We start from the raw sequence: 17,907 nt of genomic DNA, 5'->3' as shown, positions 1-17,907 counted from the left end.
AGGTGTCAACATTTTGGTAAAAGGTTAGAGACTACCTGAACGTGTCCCAATGTTCTGTGAGGCTATCCAGTTCTAATGATAGCTTCCTGACCCTGAAATTCATTTGACCATAACATCATTTAATTCCTTAATTCAGCTACTTTCTAAAGTTCCTATCCTTATTACAGAAAATCACTTGTTATCACTTAACTTTCCTGATGTCTGATGACAACAAGCTCAGTAAAGACTATCTGAAAAGCAGCTGTCAAGAAGTTCTCTAGCTTAATGTCTGCTACAGCTCAGAAACATTCATTCCCTACACAACCAGATGCAACCCACAAACCACAGCTTTCCTGGTGTATGAACTATCAACCCAGTGGCTGGCTGAATGGATGCCAGTTCACCCCCAAAACAAAGTAAACCATTGCAATTACAATCACCTAAAAGTAGCACTTTTTCACTGCAATTGAAGCAAACTAGTATACTAACCCAGCTATACCCACATGTAAGAAGTGAAAAGTGCCAGAAAAACACTAGCAGCCCAACATTTTTAAAGGGTTGTAATTTAAGCCATCTTTAAACTAAATTTGCATGCTACTACTGCAGTCTCAATTTAGGCATAATGAATGCTATATACACTGTATGGAGAGACTACTACCTATATGAATAGAACTTCAAGGTAGAGACAAAGCAGTTGCAGGGCCCTTCTGAGTCACTAAATATAAAACTCTTACCACAGGCAACCACATAAGCTGTTTTGGTTTGTGGTTTTTCTCCTCCTTATATCCTTCCTGAGGGATATTCAGTCATCAGTCTTAGCTTTTTATGTTCAGATATGCCTTGGATACGGTGGCTCTGATTTACTGTTAAACTTTTACATTTCTAACAAAAGTTCTAACACTTCTGAAACTCTGCCTAGTTACCAGGTCCACAGTCTCATTGTTATGCTGTCATGTGGCACAGCTGTTTCTGCAACCACACACGTAACCAGACAAAAGACATTTTCCCTTTCCAGACAGATCAGTTCCTCAAATGAAAAGTTTCTGTGCAAGAACACTACATCTGTGCCTGAACATATCAAAGTTGGTGCCACAGCTCTGAACATCAGCACAGAGATTATTTCAGCAGACAGGATAGTCACGACAAGCTGATGGCCACAGACGGAAATGTTCTACCCTGACAGCACATAAAACATTCCAACATGCATGTGCCCAACACAGCAAGCAGTGGCAGGCTGAATATTAGAACAGGTCAAACTGAATTTTACAACACATATATCCACCAGCAACACTAAGTAGTACATCTGAAGCAAGCAAGGCTTTAAGCAAGCCACAGATACTACATTAATGCCACAATTACTCAACTATTCCATCTGCCAGTTTCACACACAAATCATGCTAATGAGTTCAACAGGAATACTTGCATATTTTGGGCTAACCTCAAGTGCAAGTATTCCTAACACCAAAGTAAAATAAGGGTCTTAAATTACTATACAAGCTAATTAAAGAGTCTGAATAATATTTAACACAAACCTAACAATGTATTTATATTGCTGGTGTTTCAGAACATGGGTAAAAGCTTTCAGGAACAGGATACTAAGTTTGGGTTCACAAATCTAATTTATCTGAGTACCATCATTACAAAAGTATGGTGTATCTCATTACTTCAGTTTTGACACACTACTTCAGAATTTATTTTCCAGTACATTTGGAGCTGCTTCAAAATTTAATTCTTTGCTCTGATTTTGAAGGAAGTTGTATGGATTGAAGAAACTAGCTTACTAAAAGTCATTATGTAAGACTCAAATTGTGTTTGTCACGCAGATTTCAGAGAATTCAACAAAAAAGCATAGGAAAAAGACCTGTAATCCATCAGAGACAGCAACTAAGAACATCAAAAGAGCAAATCAGTAAATTTTGGTTTTATTCACAAGAGTAACTATTTAGACACAGCTAAAGCTTACCAAAAACATGCAAACTTTGATATCCTCTGAGCATCTTAACTGCAGCCACCACTGTTACATGTGAACACTGACATCTGTTTTCTAACTGATGCCTCCAGGAATATTTGAATAATTTTACTTAACACAGCCCCTTCCCTTGAGTCTTCCTACTCAATGAATGCTAAGAAATGCTTCCTTGCATACAAAAACAGAATCAAAACACAGAGTCAACCTCAAACTAAATTCTATGAAGGGGTATCCAAAACAAGCACCAGTAATTCTCAAGGCTACTCATCAAAGAATGAGCAGCCCCGGGCATAGGAATTCATTGCAAATCAAATCATAATGTTGACCAACACTGTTTTAGGGCACCCATACTGACATGTCCCTCCTCCTTATCCATACACTTTCTATGTATTTCATGGCTGTTTAATCTTGAGAAGACACTGATCAGCAAGAACACAGCACCATTTCTAGCCTTAAAAGCCATTATGTGTAATGGGGTAGACAGCAAATTTTATCTATTACTCAAGCAGCAAGATGCTGCTTAAGGATGTCCTTTATTATAAATGGAATAGAAAGGTGAAACAAGACAGAGAAACAAAGGACCCACAATAAATGCTTATCTATTACTTATATCCAAACGTGTATCTATTGCCAGAAAATAGGCAACACTAGACCACAGCAAAAGAACTGGAAGATGGCTAAGTGGAAAGGGAGTACAGAAACAATAGAGAAACACTATTAAAGATATGAAAAGGACATGTAAAATCCTTTAAAATAAATAGCAAGTGGCATTAATACAGCGTGGAAAGAGGTCACGTTATCATTTGGTGGATCTTAACTTTAAAAAAATGCAACACTTAATTAGAAAAACAAATACTAAATGACTAGATCAGAAGCAGACCTGGAACAGAAATTTATTTAGATGTCAGGCCTGGGCAATAGAACACAGGCCACTGGTGTCAGTGGGTCACAGCACACATTTCAAAAATATGCCTTACTCTTGCTCCATAGAGAGCAATAAAGATTAATTGAGAATTCGAATCTATGAAGTCCCTAGCTTTTGCTAGCACTTGAAGAGCATCCAATACACACAAATAGCACACAATCTTTCAAATTTGTCAAGTTACTAGAAATTGAGTGTACAGCCAATCACATATAAACCAAACAAATGTGAAAAAAAATAGAGACAGGAAAGAAATCTCAAGAGCAAGAATTTTTTAGAGTCTGATTATCTTAGCTATTCAGTTTTTTCCCTTGTTGCTATTTACACCCATTACCTGCCATTCTAAATCAATAGGCATGGCTTTGTCTTCCCTGTATTTTCTCACTAATTAGTTGAAGACAGCAGTAACCTGGTCCCTTCAGCCTTCTTTTTCTCAGGATTTTCCTCTTTGTTAAGTGTTCTAACGTTCTAAGTTGATGGCCTTACACTGGGCTTAGCTTATTCCACTATTTTGGTATCTTCATTAGGACAGAGTCCAACCAAAACAAGACTGGACACTGTAGATGTGTTTTCCCAGTATCAGACAGTTTGGAACAATCACTTCCCTTAAACTGCTGGCTACCACCTTGCTTATTTCAGTCTAGTACGCTGTTTCCATTCATCCTGCTAGGGTGCACTATTCATGTTTAACTTGCTATTCATTCCCCAGGACTAGCCAAAGCCATCTTCTACCATATCACTGCCCAGACTGTACTATTCCCAAACATTCTAGAAACGAAGACACTTTTTAACTATCAACACAGACTTTTAACATGATTCTTCATTTGTGCTTCTTCTTAATTGGTTGAGGTTTTTTAATTTTTATTTTGAAGTAGGATTCAGTCTACACTCATATACATACAACCCGTGAACAAGTAGCTCTGCATGGGTAACTGGTATCCACAATGCCTAATGGCACACCAGTTCTCAGTGCCTGACTGATCTTTTTTACTGACACTTCTAAAATATTTTTGCACATACTTAGAAAGAGGAAGAACTGTCATGCCGAAGTCCATAAATCAACAAGTTTGCAGAAAGACCATTTGCTTTGCCTTTAGCATAACTATCATCAGCTAATAACCTCAACCAGGCTATTAATCCCTGAGAAATGATCAAGTATTGGTTAATAACCTAGTATTTTCGGCCTGGTAAGAACAAGCTTCTTCAACACAATTCACCTGCAGTGATTAGTATTCAATGCATCAAGTAATTCAGAAGAAAACTGAGTAAGTTAATGTTATGCTGTATGTAGGAGGGAAACCCATGTAGACTACGACCAAGTAAACAGACAATGAAGCTACAGTATAAGAAACACTTGTCACCACAAACAAAATGAGATAAAAAAGGAAGTGGGAGAGAATAAAAAGGAAAAAACAGCCACAAAATAGTTCACGTTCTATATGAGGTAAGGTTAACAGGAGAGATCCAAGGCAAGAATAGATCTGGTCAGCAAGGCAAGTATGATAGGTTTTCACAGCTGCTGCACTGGCTGGCTGGCTGCAAGTTACATTATGCAATCAGGACTCCAAGTTATCCAACTTTTTTTAAAATATAAAAGGTAGTCTGATTCGTATTTGTCAAGGCCACAGTTCCACAGCTACAAATCACATCCAGTCCTGGACAGGACTACTGTAGTTTTGAATTCCTACTCTTTTTCCCCTTTCTCCCTAGCTGGTTAAGGAGTCTAACAGCCAGTCCATCATGGGAGCAAAGATGGAAGAAAGCTGAAACACAAAAAAACAAGAGCAAAGATTCTACACCTAAATGGCTCATCACCCTCAAATTTCAATGTGATGATTCACAGACCTAAACTGACTCTAAAAATTAAAAACATAAAACAATTTAAAAAGCCAGAAAAAGCTGATGTTGGTACAAAAAGGAAAGGACAATGACAAACGTCAGTTAGTCTGGTTTAAACAGTCAGAGAAGCAAGGATATATACATTAAATTTAAACCCATGAAAAATATGCAAGGTAGTATTTGTTTTAAGCCAGTATTTTGTCTTTTGAATCAGGTATGCAACTGTAAGTATATTCTGAGCCTTAAAAAAACCCCAAACCTATTAACTTCCCTAGCAGGGAGCTTTTCTAATCCTCTATAAACTTTTGCCCAAAAAGAAGAAAGCGATGCCTCAACAAGCTATTCCAACTCCTAGTTATCGTCCCTGCTGAAAGGCTACACACTGCTCCCTGTTTGATTTTGTACTGCTCAGGCAATAACTGACACTCAGAAATTCAGCCTTTAACACTGGGCACAGAAAGGGAGAGGGAGGAAGCATAACCTATTATCTAACGTTATTGGGTGCACAGTCTCTCCCAGATCAGGATTAAGTCACAACCTAATCTGTTCTTTTTTAATTAAGGAATAGGCTGAATTTCTGAAGTCAGAAATAGAAAATGAATAAAAATTAATAGAAAGCATGTTTTCCACTCCTCCTCAAGTAATTCTTGTGTATCTTCTCCAAACTTTATGGTTCTTTTAAAACATTAAAAAAAGCTGAATTTAGTTCCGATCATTATTGTACTATACACAATAGACACTCTCAGAATTTCTATTTGTTAATTCTTTGGATAGAAGTATATCTAACAATGGTCAAACACAGTGATGATGGCAAATATCCAGTTTTTGCTTCTGGTAAAAAACAAATCACCTTTGTTGTGCTCTCCGTTTTCCCTAATTTCTAAATTGTGATTTTTATTTTTTTATTACATGGATTACAAAGAACTTCTTGCCTGATCTCTCTTGATATTACTTGACTTCCTTAATGGGGCATCACCTACCAGAACAAAACATCATCTCCTGAATGAACATTTTTTTCAAAAAAATATAACGACCCTTACAAGCAAAACTACTAATAATAATAATTATCATAATAAACAAAATTCCAAGCATACACATGCGCAAACACTAGTTATAAATTCAAAAGACATGTGGTTCATTCTGCCAGCTTAATAAGAATTCTTGAACATTTATATATGGTATATTAACAATCAATTGTTGCTCAAACAAAACTATGACATTACTTCAGGTACACTAGGTCTTTTTCCCCTTTCCACCCACACACACACACAAAAAGGAAGAAATAAAGACACCACTACCACACCCATAGATCACAACCGTTATCACAGACTCCCAGGAGCCGAAGCAGTGGTCACATCATGCTAGCCACTGTGCAAACACAGAGTACAACTGTTCAAAGCACACACAATCTAAACATAAGGGGCAACAGATGGAGAGAGACAAAAATGAGAATACAAGGAAACAGCATCACCATAAACAATGGTTACAATTAGCTCTTGTTCTAAGGATGGTATGTTTGAGTCCCAGGGTGACAGGAAAGGTGGTGGTTTGGGTTTGTTTTCAGTAGGCTTTATTTCCTAAAGCCAGCTTCTTTTGCATTAACAGGTTGCAAGTCGCTTGCTTGTAAGGGTACACACAGAGAACTTTTCCAAGCATGAGGAGCATCACAGGAATCTGAACGCAATTGTTTAACTGCCCATGATGTCACTTCCTAAACAGCACTTACAACCCCGTTAACAACAAAAAAACAGACAGTAACCTTCACAGTTAAATCCCAACATTAGATTAAAGGTAAGTAAAACCTGTTGGTTTTACCGCCATAAAATGCAAAATGCAAAAAGACTGGACAGTCAAAAAAGAAGTCCAGGAAAGCATTCTGGTATAGGATTCTGAATCATATCAAGAGAGCAGGATCATTTTTATCACATCTGTTAAGAAAAATTGTTACCACACAAGCAGAGAGCAAAGGCACAGATCTTGTACTCATGTGATTTCTTAACATACATAACATAAATAACAAACACTTAATTACTGATTGACAGTTAAGACACCACTTACTATGTGGGAGAATCTACAGTCTTTGTTAGAAGAGTGTGTGCTACATCAAAAACCAGGACTACTTTATGGGCTTGAACCAAAGATCTCATGACACTTCTGTCTACAAGCAACAGCACAGAGAGTTTTCCTTTGCAATAGTAGCCTCAGCTAAAGGTCAGACATCCACAAAGAGAAGTCAAAGCACATATAGAGATTTAGCTAGTTTAGAGGGCAGCACGTCTGAAGAGAGAGAGACTTGAAGGTCATCCATAGAGGCATGACAGCTGAGTTTATGAATGAGATGAACAAAATGACTTTTAGAGAAATTTGATGTAGTAGTAGGAGTAAATATCAAGCTGGAAAGATCTTACACAGATCTAAGGAAAAGGAACTCCAAAAAGAAGTCAGGTTTTCACAAGGTTACTTTCAAGGAGAAAGGAAAACAAAAAGCACAGTTGCATTATCAGTTAACTCGAATGAATGAACATTTTTTAATGTTCAGTGTGGTTGCATTACACAGAAGAGCCTAAAGAAAGGAAAGGTGCCAAGAAAAGCCTGCAGGAGGCAAACACGGAAGTCCAAGTTTCTTGGATTGTGAGCTGTAAGCAGTCCTCAATTAGTAACATTTTGCATAACCCATACAATTCTATGTGTATGTAGAAACCAACATAAACAAAACACAAACTCTTCCATAATGCCCACTGATCTCTCCTAAAGATCCGACCCAGCAAAACTTTCATCAGCAGCGCTGGTTCAAATGTCTAAGCACCTGTTGTCCCCAATGCCCAAGTGCCAGCATATACCCAAGCATACATCGCTACTTTGTACAAACTATTCCACGGGGGAAAGGTGGAATTAACATGACATCCCGCCTAGCATGTGTTGGGGGTAAAACTGATGATGAGGGACTATGCCTGAGCAGACTTCTATAGCACTGGGTACACACAGGCCAGTATCACAGCCTTTGGAAGCTACTAAGTGATGCTAACTGAAGGATTCTGATAGTCTTGTAAGGGTTAGAGAAGCTGTACAATGAAGTTCATAAATCCTTTAAATAAAGAATTACACATGATATTTTTTAGAGACCCAAACACATAGTTTTGCACAACAGCAAACACCAATAAGTAGTCTCATCTCAGATAAACTTTAAAAAAACCGAACAAACTAATCAAAAATCTTCCTGTGCTAGTGACACTCAGTATGGCTGGCTAGAGCACTGACAGTGCCTGAGTGTTTCAAACCAGTATTGCAGCTGCTCTGTTCAGATCACTGAACAATTGCTTCTGCATCCCACCTCTGTGACATGTCCCTGCTATCCCTATAAGGTTATTCTCTAATAGCTGGTGGTGAGAAAGGGGCAGAGAAAGGTCAGAGAAAGAAGTCGTGGTAAAGCTAATCCAAAACATTTAGGAAACGTGGACAAAACATAAGCATTTAAGTATGAGGACAAAGTTATGAAGTACAAATGCCCTCTGAATCAAGAGTAATTTGAAAAGTATGTTGGTGGCAATCTTGTCACTGTAAATTGTTAATTTTTGTGTTTAAGTGACAATCTCTGTAGATTTTACTTATGTTGGACTAATAAAATCTACATTATAACCAATGATTGAAATAATTTTGGTCTGGTAGCAAACTGAAGCAAGAAAACAACTTTCATCATTGACATGTCCAGTCCATGAGATACTTCAGGTGAAAGCAAAGAGAAACCCTCAGTGGACCCTGTCCATAAAGGACAGTGAGTGATCTCATCTATTGCAACTGATGATGTTCTAATACATACATACATATAAACAAACTCTTTTTGTGTGTGTCCTATTGAACTCTAGTGCCATTGGGTTTCACAGAATACATATAAAATTGATAATTGCTGGAAGTTCATGGGAAAGAAAAGCTTTAAATTGTCAAAATAATTTAAGTATAAATAAGTGACATTGAAATAATAGAATCATTTAGGTTGGAAAACACACTTAAGATCTTAAGTCCAACCATCGAACTGACATCATGTTCACCACTCTAAGTCCCTAAGTTTCACACCAACGCATTTTTTAGTTACGTCCAGGGATGGCAACTCCATCACTTTCCTGGACAGCATGTTTCTATGCTTGACAACCCTTCCAGTGAAAAAGCTTTCCAAAATATCCAATCCAAACCTAACCTGGTGCAACCTGAGGCCATCTTGTCCTGCCACTTATTACCTGGGAGAAGAGACCACTCCCCACCTCGCTACCCCCTCCTTTCAGGCAGCTGTAGAGTGATGAGGTCTCCCCTGAGCCTCCTTTTCTCCAGGCTAAACACCCCCAGCTCCCTCAGCTGCTCCTCACAGCACTTGTGCTCCAGACCCTTCCCCAGCTCTGTTCCCTTCTCTGGACACGCTCCAGCCCCTCCATGTCTTTCTTGCAGGGAGGGGCCCAGAACTGAACACAGGATTGGAGCTGTGGCCTCAGCAGTGCCCAGTACAGGGGGACGGTCACTGCCCTGCTCCTGCTGGCCACACCATTGCTGATCCAGGCCAGGATGCCATTGGCCTTCTTGGCCACCTGAGATTGTATTCAACCAAGCCAATCACAGCAGCAAAGAATGCTGCTCAAGCACCTGGGTAGCAGGTAAGGGACTGAGATTCACAGGACAGCAAAGACACAAAGCTTCTTCATGCATTAGAAACCACAGAAACACCTGAGAACAGTCAGTCACACATGAATCGGCACTTCTCTCCCAAAATAGGAGGAAGGATGAATAGTCCCAATGAAGTGCATTTACACAAATACACACAGCACAAGCAACAAACAGGAAGAGCTGGAATCCACTGTGCAGTTGGAAAACTGTTATATAAGAGTCAATATAGTGAAAGTCCTAACTGAAGAGGCCATAACATGCAACTGCATCCCAGAAGTCTCACACTTCTTCCCTCTACAAAATTCTCTAAGATGTACATAATGCTATCTGAAGAACTTGCAAATCTTGGTCCAAAATGAAGAATGTAAATAGAAGCATCTAAATTGATTAAATCATTCATACATCAAGTTGACTTGATTTATATTCTGCCAGCAGTACATATGGCAAGGTACAAATACAGAAGACAAGCTAAGTTTTGTCTGAACTCTGATGTGTAAGCAACCCAGTTGGCCACATAGAGCATTCAACAACGAAGATTAAATCACTGAAACAAAGTTAAGAAGAAGTTGAAAATAAAATACTTTCAGCTGTGGAGTTAAACATCATTTCAGTGGATACAAAACTCCACTGCAACACAGGGGGCTTTTAAGGCCCTCATGAGGCAAATATAATCTCAAACTTCTCAGACAGGACACACGAGTACTCTTTTGAACTTCAAATTTGAATCCCTTTCCACAAATTGGTTGGAGTTCACTGTTACTTGTGATGGAAAAAATAAATAGTTCTCCATGAACAGTGAATTTTCCATTAGTAACAATTCTTGGTACAAGTTCTTAACAGAACTCCCCATACTGCTTTTGTTACAGGGTGTATCAATTGAGTGCAAACTCAAACAAGTGACAGAACCTCAGCAATTCTGTACTTAGTCCTCAAAACCAAAATGAAAACTTGTCAAACAACACAAGATGATTCATCTTTGATGACCAAAAAACCTGAAACTCAAACCAAACAATCCCAGCAAAAAACTGAAAGACATTCTACCAGCTTTGTACCACATCCCTCTATATACCTGAACAAGCTCTATAAAAGACAAAGAAACTTGTTTTCATATTTTCACTGCCACTTTGACATTCTTGCTGATGCAAATCCCTCTTAGCATGTTATTACAAGGTAAGCAACAGTAGAATGTAGTCATACATTTGAGGTCAAAGAGGATTAATAATAACAATATAAAGCAAATTTAGTAGATAATAAAGTGAATTTGTTGCTTTAATTAAGACAGTCTTCTGTTAAAACAGGTTACTTAGTTTAACCACTTAGTAACGTGGCTGACGAGTTTGGTTCCTACAGATGACCTTGCAGGAGTAAGCACCAAACACATTCCCTCCCAGAACAGCACCGTCCTATCACATGCCATAAGAAGGCTGTAGCACCATCATCGCAGCTGGAGGAGGACAATGTTCCACCTACCAGGATGCTTTTGTGCAAGACACTTAATGAGTCTTAGTAAGCTTTACTGAACCTTAGCTATACAGCTGGTTTTGGCAGTATTCTCATCTTTTCATAAGCAGCCACACAAAGCTGCAATAATTTTTGTCAAACCAGCTCCCGTACACAACAGACCCCCTCCTTCCAAAGTATTATTTGCCTTGATTGCTCCTAGAAGGAACTTTTTTTGACATGAAGGATCATCAGAAAAAAGAGAACAGCTGTTAGACTGGAATACATAATGACTCAGAAGTAAAATCAGATTGTAGCCTTGTATCCAAGATATGGTAAGAATTAAAAAATTACTACTAAAATTTTTAAACTGCTGTAGCAAGTCAAGGGTTGGAACAGACCACTTAATTAATGACAACATGCCATGCAGACTCTTACAAGTCTTTGATATGGTTCGTAATTTTAGATGCTCTGAATAAATCCAGATCTGATGTCCTCATGCTAAGCAGCGAGGTTTTGCAGCGAACCACTCATTCTTTGTATACGTAAGCCACCAAAAAGTGACAAAGAAAGTTGCAAGCTTTGCGAATGTGGAAAATCTACCACGTCAAAAAGCAAGGGACAGAAATAAAGGGGTGGGGGGGGAATACCCTCAAGATACGAGCGGTAGGGAAGACAGCAACACCCGAATCCGTGCTGTACCCAAGCGAGGGACCCAGAAGGCAAGACAGGCGCGGAGTGCTTTTTGTTTTGTTCTCGGGCTGCTCGCTCGCAGCGGAGCCGGCGCGCTGCCCGCCGGCGCCTCTGGCGGCACAGCCCCAGCACCGCGCACCGCGCCCGGGCCCGCCGCGGCAGCTCCACAGCCGCTCCCCGGGCGCTCGCAGCCTCGCCTGCTCCTTCTCGCCGCACCGCTTGGCGATTCCCGAATCCCTCGCGCAGCTAAAAAACAGCCCCGATATCAACAAGGGCAGAAACTAGGGTCAAGTTACGTCCCAACCCTACCCACAGGGATTGGCAATCAACCTCTCCTTAGCCAACCTAACACCCAACAAAGATCAAAATCTGCTCTCAAAATCCCACGCAGACAAAACACCAAAAATGCTCGCTATTGAGAAGCTGTGGGTTTCCCCAGTGTCCTCCAGCTTTTTGGGGAAGGGGCAAAGCGGATGGCTCAGAACCCTAGCCAAGGAACCCAACAAAACCACCCAAATTAAACTGTGGGCGTAGAGAACCAGTCTGAAAGCACAAAGAGGCGATGGAGTGCGCTTCTCCATGGCAAACTGGTGGGTGATTTTAAACCTCCCATGCCTCTTCTTAGCTTCGAGATGATACGCGGGACACGTGATTCGAGCAATGGGGGGGGAGGAAATTCAAGATGGCTGAAGGTGTCTTGTCACGGATTTTCATGCACGCTCCAGAACTCTAGAGGGCACCCGAAATATACCCTCCTCCTCCTCCCTCCTGAGCCGGGTAACGTGAGCAGTGGCAGCAGCCCGTCGTCTGCCTGCCGGAGTTGGTATTGCAGGAGTGATGTCTGCAGCAGCAGTGCCCACCCCGAGGAGGAGCCGCCTCACAGCCATTACTGGGGTTTCGCCCCAGGGCAGCAGCTGCTGGATCCAGGAATTTCCCCACCCAGACCTGGAGGAACCTCATTCCACCCCTGGCCCCGGAGAATACGGGGCGAGGGTAATGGTTCAAGCCCACTGTAAGCAGGTCTAGGAAAGGTAGGAATAGATACACAAATAGCACTCACAATGGAGCTCCCTCTCCTTGTTGGTCGCTGCCAAGGCTGCACCAAACTGGGCTGGAGCCTAAGGGAAAGACACGGGGTTAACACGGGGCAGCGAGGATCAGGCAGCGCCCCCAAGGAGCGTTTCCATCCCCTGGCCAGGGCATCTACTGCCTGCATCACTCACCACTTCCCTTTAATCTCAATCTTTCAAATAAATAAATAAATAAATAAATAAACAAATAAATTCACTGCCCCCCCTCCCCCCGGGGGGCGGTGGGGTACTCCTCACGGCACACCCACGCCGCTTGTCCCCGCTGAAGGAAGGACAAGGAGCCCTCCCGGGCGCCGCCGCACCCGGGGCTTCTACCGCGAGTGTGGGGGACAGAGGAGCCGTGGCACCCACGGCGGGGAGCAGCGAGTGTTACCTGCGAACTTGCCCTACCAGCCCTGAACCGGTGCCCGGGGGGCCGCGGGGCCCTCAGCGGCAGCGCCCCGGCACCGGGCGAGCGCCCGCGCCCCCCGCCTGCTCGCGCGGCAGTTGCCCCTGGTCTCGGGTTTGCCCCCCTGCAGTCGGCCAGCAGCACTACCGCCTCCTGGCCGCCATTAGAGGGACCCAGGCGAACAATACGGGAGGGGAGCAGCGGCGGCAGCAGAAGCCGCGGAGCGCCGGGCAGGGGAGAGGAGAGGACGGGAGGGAGGCACCCGCGGGGGGGCGGCGAGGGCGGCGAGGGCGGCGGGTGGGGGAGGCACCAGGGCAGAACAACAGCCGAGGGACCGGCGGGGAAGGGAGGGAGAGAGTTAAAATAGGAGGCGCTAGAGCAGACCCGGCCCTTCCCCCAAATGCCCCTGCCCCCCCCTTCGGGGCTGCCCCTGGGCGTCCCCCATTTACCCCACCGCCCCCCTCCGTGGCCTGATGGTTATGCGCGGGACTGCCCCCGGTGCCGCCCGCACCCCCGCCACCAGAGGTGGCGGCGCGGCAGTGGCACCGCGGGGTACTCCGGCCGGGTAGCTGGGAGGCACGGCGGCTGCTCTCCCATCCCCGCCCTGGGGGCAGCTGAGCGCTGCCAGCCCCCTGCCAACCCGCCCCGGTGAGGCGCAGCGCCCGCACCCCCGCCTTACCCGGCTCCCCACCGTCTGCGGGCACGGACCCCCCCGCCGGGAATGCACGCACTCTGCGCTACTCCTCCGGCGCCTCAACTCTAACTCGGTCCAGTCCCGGGCGAAGCGCAGCTGCTGGCGAAGGGGAGGAGGAACCGGGCCAAGGGAGCTCGGGGAGATCCGCCCCCCTGCCCCGGTATTGGCTTTCCCAGAGGGCGGGCTCTGGCGCTGGGCTAGCCGAGTGGGTGCACCGCCCATCCATCAGAGCCGCCCGCAGCCGGTTGACCCTATAAACTGCCAATCTTCCTCCTGGCCATGCTTAGGGTTCTTCCCACTTTGATCCATCAGGTTTGAGGAACCCGGATCGCTGCCCACCGACCGGCTTGTTACCCGTGCCCGAGGGTTGCGCTGGCGTTCCCCGCGCCGCTCTTTGACAGCGGCAACTTGCAGAAGTTCTCGGTGCCGCCGAGCCGGCTGCGCCCCGCCGGCCGTGGGCAGGGTACGCTGGCTGTCCCGGCCGTGCGCTCGGTCCCTGCGGCCGCCACCGCTCCGACCGTTGGGCGCGGGCTCTCCCGCTCCATCTCCCGCCGCCGAGCCGTAGGGCCTGGCAGTGCTTCTCCGAGAGGTCCCACTCCACTCCTTCCCTCCCCTCACCAGAGCTTAGAACCTGGGGCCATTGGCATGATGGACAGAGCATGGGTAATGGAAGCGTTCCCAGAGGGAAAAGGGAGAGTTCACGTCTCCTAGGGAGGGCGCTTGGCCCGTGTCCCCGCAGCCTGCCCCGCGGAGCAGCGCCTCCTTAGCCGAGGACGCTTTGCTGCCCTCGCCCGCCGCGGGGGAGGGCGCCATATCAGCCGCCGACATGGCTCCTGGAGGAGGAGGAGGTGGTGGTTTGGTGGTGGTGGTGGTGGCAGTGGTTGGTGGCGTCCTCCATTTTGTCGGAAGCCGCTGCGGGGAGCTTGGTACCAATTCGAACCAACGTGAGGCGCAGCGGGGCGTCCATTTGAACAGCCTCCGTCCGGCTTCCCCGCGGGAAAAGGAGCCGGGTGCCCCCGGCAGTGCCGCGGGGTGGGGACGAGTGCTCCGGCCAGGCGCCGGGAGCCAACTCTCCGCCCGCCCTTCGCCAAAATGGAGGATGCGCGCTTCCCTTGCGCGGCTCCTTCCCCCGCGCTGGCCATGGCACCAGCGCCCGCTCCTTCGAAGACCAGGGCAGCGCAGCCGCCCGTCTGGCGCGCTGGTCCCGCTCTGCCCCATCCACCCATCCTCCTCTGCCCAGAAGAGGGAGAGAGAGAGCGCAATACCCGCCCTGCCTCCTCTAGCCGGGATCAATCCGTGTCAACCACGCGGAGCAGTGTCCCCCGCGGAGACAGAGCCTCTTGTGTGCGCAAGGCGCTGGGTTGCAGCGGCTGGCGCCATTTCCAGTCGGGAGCTGGAGCCTCCCGCGGGATCAGCCTGAGGGACAGCCTTCCTCACGGGCGGCGCAGCAGTCATTGAAGGGATGGATGTCTCCTCTCTCCACTACCTTTGATGTGTTTGCCTGGTAATTTTCATGCGTGGGAGAGACGAGAAATGTTCTATCGTGCATTGTCCCAATAATACAGCTAATTTCTTCCTAATGATGGCGCCCGGAGACAAGCTCCAGTCAACAACTCAAGCCAAAAGCTTATCCAGCACTGTTACTGTATGTTGTTGAGTGGAATTAATGTGGGTTTGGTTTTGTTGGTTTTTGGGGCTTTTTTTTCAAGACATACTGCTCATCCGATGAAGCTTGGAAAGGCTGCTTGGTGTGGAGGGACAGAGTTTCCTCAGGGCTGGCAGCAGCTTGCTAATGTCTGCAAAAAAAATAAAGTGATCTGATGGCCAAACAGCTCTAATAGAACCACTGCCAAGGAGGAAAGTGCCATGGAGATGCATCATCCCCCATTTTGAAGGTCTCAAATTTGCCCTATAAATTGATATATATTTGATCTGCAGTATCACACTATCAAACTACTTATATAACCAGAAAGCTGTTGAAATTTCAACATTGAATCCCATTCTCTCCGTCAAGTCAGCTGGCTCTTGACCATCATCATTAGCCTGGAATATCTTCTAGGTTGGTAAAACTCAAAGCTATTTTCAGTTGTCCTCCATATTACGTATTTGCCAAGGTTCCTAGTCATATGTCTCAGGAAGATGCCTTTTGTTCTACAACAGTGCTTATCTGTAAGCATTTAGGTTCTCATGGAGTTCAGAAAGACATACAAGAGGACTTAAGCACTAGCAATGGATAGTAGAAAACAAGTGTTTTTTCTAATTAAGAACACATTAAGAGAAACCTATCACTCTCAGTAGTCATTTAAAAAGTAGCTGGAGAATACTTTTCGTCTTACCACTGCTTTAGCAAGAGACATTACCTAACAGTGTTATCTAGGACTACTATGTAGCAATAGAACTATATATTTACTAATGTTTTAGATCATACAACTCAAACAAAATTTAATGGTTTTGCTTGAACGTTTGGAACTGTAAAAATGTGTTTTATTTATTAAAGTTTACAACTCCAGAGAGCTGTTGTCCCCCTATATACATGTAACATTAGTTTTAAATTCATATGTTGAAATATAGCCAAAAAATTAATTACACCATGATTTTTCCTTTATTTTTTTCAACTGACATCAGGAAAAAGAATAAAAAGTTCAGGTACCCATGTAAATTCCTCTTCCTCTATAGAACCATGTATAATTCAGATTACTTTTAAGAATAAATCATATAGAGTAATTATTTTCATGGTTTGAAAGAGCATTAGCTCAAACACTAAGCAGCAAAAATCTCTTCATGAACACCAGAAAACTGAAGCATATGTATTTTTAGGCTCCACACCACTGCTTTCATGGACAGACCTGATGTCAGTAACCTTACTAGAAAATGTCAAATGTATTGACTGGAAGTAGATAAATTCAACAAAGCTGAGCCAACAAGTTGTTCATCAACTTACAAAAAAAGTGACATCCTTCTCTCTGTCATGGAGGAATATTTTCTCAAAAAGCAGTTAACTGTATTTGAACTGAGAAGGAGTAATCTGATATTATTTGAAAAGTTTGTGTTTGAGCAGAAATCTTAAAAGCCCTTACCAAGCCAACCTTCAAGTGATGCATATTGTATTGTAAGAACAGAATGAACATAGTTTAAAGCCACCTCCTGCTGTCAACATTATTTATCTGTGATAAAGAATGGTGGCATTTGTTCCAGGCTTAGAACAACTTTTCTTTTTTCCCCTACCATTTCTTCCAGCATTTCTCTTTTTTTTCTGTCCTTAATCTCACTTCTTTATCTGTTTATCATCAGTCTCTCTTGGCCACCATGAAGAAGAAAGATGTGAACAAAACTGTATAGGTTGATGGAACATGTGTTCCCGTAGTCATGGCATAATGGAATTCTGCTCTAGGTTTACTAGTGTTTTCTCAACATAACTTCAAGAAATAGTAGTGGGTGGAAAAGAAATTAAAATCACAAAATCAAACAAAACAAAAGAAAGCAGAATCTTAAAACACCTATGATCAGTAACAACTTCATAATTTTGGTTTTATTATCTAATGCTTCCTCTATTTTTGAGTTTCATCAGGTATAGCAGCTATTCTTTGTAGACTAAAGCTCTTATTGAAAAGATACTTAGGCAAAAACTCTTCACTGTGAGGGTGGTGAGGCTCTGGAACAAGTTGCCCAGGGAAGCTGTGGATGCCCCACCTCTGGCCCATGTTCAAGGCCAGGTTCAATGAGGGTCTGAGCAGCCTGGTCTAGTGGAAGGTGTCCCTGCCCATGCTACAGGGTTTGGAACCAGATGGTCTTCAAGGTCCTCTTCCAATCCAAATCAATCTATGATTCCATGATACCATATCTGTGTGTTTGTACTCTACATAATAGAACATAGAATTTTTTTAAATTACAAAAATCCCCACATTACCTGTGGTTTTCATTATGGTTGTTGAACTACATATACATATTGTAATGTTTATAAATAAATCACGATGTATCTATAAGCAGATTGCATTCAGCTGTTTAATTTGCAGTTTATTCAACCAAAAGTGATCTTTCTAAAGGTTAAATAAGGAAACAATGTATCTTATCCTATAAGATTATCACTTATTGGATAATATAATATGCCTTCAAATGACCTTTATGCAACATCCCATTTTAAGTTTTGGAACAGTAAGTAACAACTTATGTTCTGATCTGGGCAACTTCCCCATAGAAGACATTCCCATACTGAAAGAATAAGAATATAAAACCTACCAATTG

The 17,907-nt window shown here is 43.7% G+C and overlaps 1 protein-coding gene across 19 annotated transcripts in view; it reads right to left on the bottom strand.

Annotated features, from left to right (window-relative positions):
* Nucleotides 1-13,779, bottom strand: part of ZMYM2 (zinc finger MYM-type containing 2) — an 84,514-nt gene extending 70,735 nt beyond the window's left edge. For 13 of the 19 annotated variants that reach the window (XM_014877607.2, XM_088159455.1, XM_088159458.1 and 10 more), the window contains exons 1-2: nucleotides 13,651-13,779; nucleotides 12,553-12,610 (exon numbers count right to left, since the gene is read on the bottom strand). The gene's annotated coding sequence lies outside the window, so the exon portion shown is untranslated. The remainder of the gene's footprint in view (nucleotides 1-12,552; nucleotides 12,611-13,650) is intronic. The other 6 variants (XM_014877609.2, XM_014877619.2, XM_088159463.1 and 3 more) reach the window with 2 other exon arrangements.
* Nucleotides 13,780-17,907: the final 4,128 nt, after the last annotated feature.

This window comes from Sturnus vulgaris, chromosome 2 (genome assembly GCF_052056855.1).
Source record: "Sturnus vulgaris isolate bStuVul1 chromosome 2, bStuVul1.hap1, whole genome shotgun sequence".
Lineage (NCBI taxonomy): Eukaryota > Metazoa > Chordata > Aves > Passeriformes > Sturnidae > Sturnus > Sturnus vulgaris.
The sequence above is the reverse complement of the archived record's forward strand: the minus strand, read 5'-3'. Positions and strand labels throughout refer to the sequence as shown.